Source organism: Corylus avellana, chromosome 1 (genome assembly GCF_965113065.1).
Source record: "Corylus avellana chromosome 1, dhCorAvel1.hap1.2, whole genome shotgun sequence".
NCBI lineage: Eukaryota > Viridiplantae > Streptophyta > Magnoliopsida > Fagales > Betulaceae > Corylus > Corylus avellana.
In genome coordinates, this window is record NC_142490.1 from 8,058,354 (window position 1) to 8,063,094 (window position 4,741).

Below are 4,741 nucleotides of genomic sequence, written 5' to 3' on the forward strand. Positions count from 1 at the left end.
CGTTTAAATGGTTCGGTTAAACTGGTTAACTGGTTAAACCGTGAGCTTTATATTGATTTATTTTGTTGGGCCAAAAATGAGTTTTTTTTTTTTTTTTTTTTTAGAGCCCAAATACTTTTTGTTGGGACTCAAATATTTGTTTTTGGGGCTAAAAATTGAAGCTTTTTTATATTGATCCACCACAACTTTTTTTTATATTATAAAATATATTTTTCCAAAGCCAATGGACTAATTAAACATAATGAATGTTAATTAGACTAACAAAACTAGTTAATGAAAAATGCTTTCACCAAAGGCAAAGAAATCTCATCCAATGCCATCACTAAAAAAAAAAAATCAAACATACTCAAACTCAAATTAAGATAAGGTTACATAGGTATATATATAATCTCAAAACTACGTCGTTTTGGCATCCTTACTTAACTGTCTATATCGGTTAAACGGTTAACCGATATAAAATTTCTAACCGGACCGATAAGCATACCGGTATAAAAAATTTAACCGATAAGGATATCGGTATATCGGTTACGGTTAATATCGGTTCGGTCGAAACTGATACACGGCCGGTAATCGGTAACCGATTAATCTGCTCACCCCTAACTATGTCTTTGAATAATTTTTTACGTCAATTGTTTAGCTCTAAAATATGTCAAATAAAATACAATTCATTTTGGCCTATAAAAATAGGCTTGACCCAATATAAAAAGCCCATAAATAACCGACTGAATCCTAAACCCTAAAAAAATAAATAAAAAATAAAAAATATTAATATCCTTACCGGTCGTAACTGATACCCAATCCTACCTTCAAAGTAGGTCAGCTTCGTTTGATACAAAACCTATGCCTCGCACCCCTTTTAACATGGACTGCGATGTTGAGTCGCGGGCTTTGCCCGAGACTAGCCCCGAGAGGTGGGTTTAACCACCTAAGCAAACTCCTTGGGGTTTAGTGTTTTTAATAATTTTGCCTCCTATTTTTGCATGAATATGTCCTTTTCTTTCTCATTTTGAACAATCATGCATGTGATTTTTTCATTGGATACTAATCAGGGATGCACAAGCTGATTAGAGAGACGGGGTGGTACTTTTTCTGCCAAAGGAAACGGAAGTACCCGAACGGATCTCGCCCAGATCGAGGAGCTGGCGGAGGAGTTTGGAAAGTGACCGGCAAGGAATATGAGATCGAAGTTGATGGTAAAATCATAGGATTTAAAAATTCTCTTGAATACTATGAAGGGAAAAACCCAAACGACAAAACCGATTGGAGAATGCATGAACTTCGAATGCCTGATGACGTTGCTCCTCCCATTAAAATTGGTGAACAGGGCATGAAGGTACGTACGTACGGATCGTTAATTCCTTTCTTTTACTTGCAAAAAAAAAAAAAAAAAAAAAAACACACACACAAATATATATATATATATATATATATATATATATATTTTGATCATATTTAAGTGTTGTCATTCTTAGCAGAAGTGGGATTATAGTTGCTATATGGTAAATAGCTCTGATACTATGTTAAATATATTGTTGAACATATTGGAAGCGGAAGAAGATAATGAACTACATTGTATTGATAATAATGTTTTGACATCTTTACGTAGCTCTCTCTCTCTCTCTCTCTCTCTCTCTATATATATATATATATATATATATATATATATATATTTTGATCATATTTAAGTGTTGTCATTCTTAGCAGAAGTGGGATTATAACAATATAATAAACTAGAATAATATAAAATATTCTAACATATATATATATATATATACAGATTTTTGTTCTAAATCTTCTTTTTGGCAGTTGAACGACTGCGTGCTTTGCAAGGTTTATGAAAATTCTCGAAAAGCGAAGAAAATGGATGAGGATGAGACCGAAACACCTAAAGGTGTTTCATCAACGACAAAGCCTCTCCAACAACAAGCTTCGGCCTATAATGAGGGCCCTTTGGCTTATATTAATGGGAGCTTCAATCAAGCTATTCCTTACTCTGATATGGAAACGACAGAGCCTCTCCAACAACAAGCTTCGGCCTATAATGGGGGCTTCACTCATGAATACACTAATCAAGTTGCTCCTAACTCTTATATGGAAAACACACAGCCTCTCCAGCAGCAACAGTCTTTGGCCTATAACAATTATATTGGGGGCTTCACCAATCAAGCTGTTCCTTACTCTGAGCCTCTCCAGCAACAGTCTTCGACGACTGAGATGATGAGGGAGCCTCCCCAGCAGCAACAATCTTCTCATTTTACCGATATGGGAATGGTGTATATGCGAAGCATGATTCAACCGCCATTAATGCAATCATCTTCTTTTGGATTAGCTCCTATTCTTGAAGCAGCTGAAAATGGCACTTCTGGTACATTGGAAGCCATAGTTTTTGAATCTTTTCGTGCTAAGCAGAAGAAAGATGATGATGTTGCAGTCCAACTACCCCCCGACGATAGTGGTAAGCAGGCCGAGGACAAAGACGATGTTATCCTGCAACCCGACGATGGTGGTGAGGGGCTTGACATATTCGAAGATTGGTCTCGTGAACTGGGAGACATAATTGATACTGACTATCTTCTACCATGAAGTTTTGCATGATACTACACCTTCCACGACAATCACCTAATTTATTGTTTACTACTTACGCTTTTTTGGACTGCTTTTGGGATATTTTTCGCTTTAATTTGTTGTCATTTATGATTTATGGATTTCCATTTATCGATCTGTTGCTTTTATGCCTATATAGATATATGTATCTTCTTTTCCTTGCCTGTGTCCCAGCTGCTTTAGGGATCTGGATTGGGTTAAAGGGTATTGAAACCGTCATGCCCTTTTTCGCTTTTTGTTGGTATGTAATTTGTTTCTTTTATAAAACTTTGCCTACTTTAACTATCTTCTTTGGTACGTGGTATATATCAGATCCTTTTGATGGGTCGGGTTATTTTTTTTACCCATTTCCAACCGTTGTATGGATGACTTTGTTACTTTTGTTTTTTATTCTCTTGTAGTCTTTCCCTTTTCCCCTTCCCCGTATTGAATTAAAAAAAAAATAACATCCATGAAAATTAAATACTACAATTTTTAACAACTTTCAGCTAACCAACTTTGAGAAAAATATATAGTTTTGGATATTCATTCATATTTATATACGTGTGTTCAACAATTCAGTTGTAAGATTCATGGTGCTTGCTTGCATTGATAGTTTTTATGGAGTAATGCTATAAGTCTTCTTAAAATTTTCTTAGAGTCATCCCAAATGTGATGTGGCTTTTAAAATCACAGTTGAATTTGAGATGTGATTTATTGACTTTTGATTTATTGGTAATTTTAAAATCCACATCACATTTTGGATGACTGATTTAGGAAGATTTATAATATTACTCGTTTTTATGATTTGATATTTAGTAATGGTATATATCATCATTTTATCCTTACTTTTATGGGTGAAAAGGCGGGCGATTATTAACCACCCACCAAAAATGATGAAAAACTACAAATTTGGGTCAGAGGGGTCAAATTTTTATTTATTTTTTTAATGAAAAGAAAACTAATGTTGAACAAAAATTAATTAAAAATATTAAATAATATAACTAACGAAATAAATAAACAATTCAACAAATTTAATCATTATTTAAAACATATAAATGTAACTTACAATTTATTTTGTTATGCCTAACGTTAATTTATTTTATTGTCATCAATGAGTCTTCATATCATATGCTCTTCAGATTTAATTGGTCTCTATTACCATGATGGTATTCATAATTTTTTTTCTTAAGCAATGATTTACCGACAAATATGCAAAACCTATCATGGCACAAGCTTGTTTAGAATTTTATTGGAGCATAATGAAATCATTACTTTTTTTCATAATCTCATGTAACTATAATTATATGAAAATATAAGTAATATACATAACAAAAACTATATATATTCATAATATTAATTTAAAATAGCAATATAAATATAAAATTTTAATCAATGTTAAAGTGTAATTACATACCTTTTTTTTTTTTTTTTTTGACAAATATGACTACCCGGAAGAAATATAATAGCAAATCGCACTGAGACAAGTCGGATGTCATTTTTACCGTTTCACAAATTGCACTTTTATTTTAAATATATAGTTAGGTGCATTTGAGATTGCAATTTCGTAAGAATAATTTACGTTTTTAAAAGATATAGCAAAACTTAAGGCATTTGGCATTGCAATTTAAAAAGTACTTAATCTAAAATAGGAAGAAAAAAAAAATGCAATTTCTATAAGCAAGCTAAGAGTGTTTATTTGAAAAACTGCGAATTTAAACAAAAATTATGATTTTGCATAACAAATAAAAAAAAAAATTAACATAATTATCAAACACTTTTGCAATTTAAAAAAAGTAACGATTTCATCAACATTTATAACTTTATTAAGGCCCACTTCAAAAAAAAAAAAAAAAAAAAAAAACATTTTATTAAAGTCAATGTATCACTCTTTTTAACTTGCGGGTCATTTGGAAATTTGGTGTCTCAAGTCTTGAACTCTACAAGCATTTCTCCAATTATTTAAACGGTGCGTATTTCCTTTATGTAAACGGCGTGTTTTTGCCAAAAAATCAGAAGTCACTTGTCTTCCCATCTTCCTTCTTCTACCTTACATGCATCGTACCTAATAGCCTAACGCCTGAAACTACAATGATAGAAAAATAAATAAATAAAAATCACGTCGGCAGCCAAGCGTGAATCCAGTCTGAAAAATATT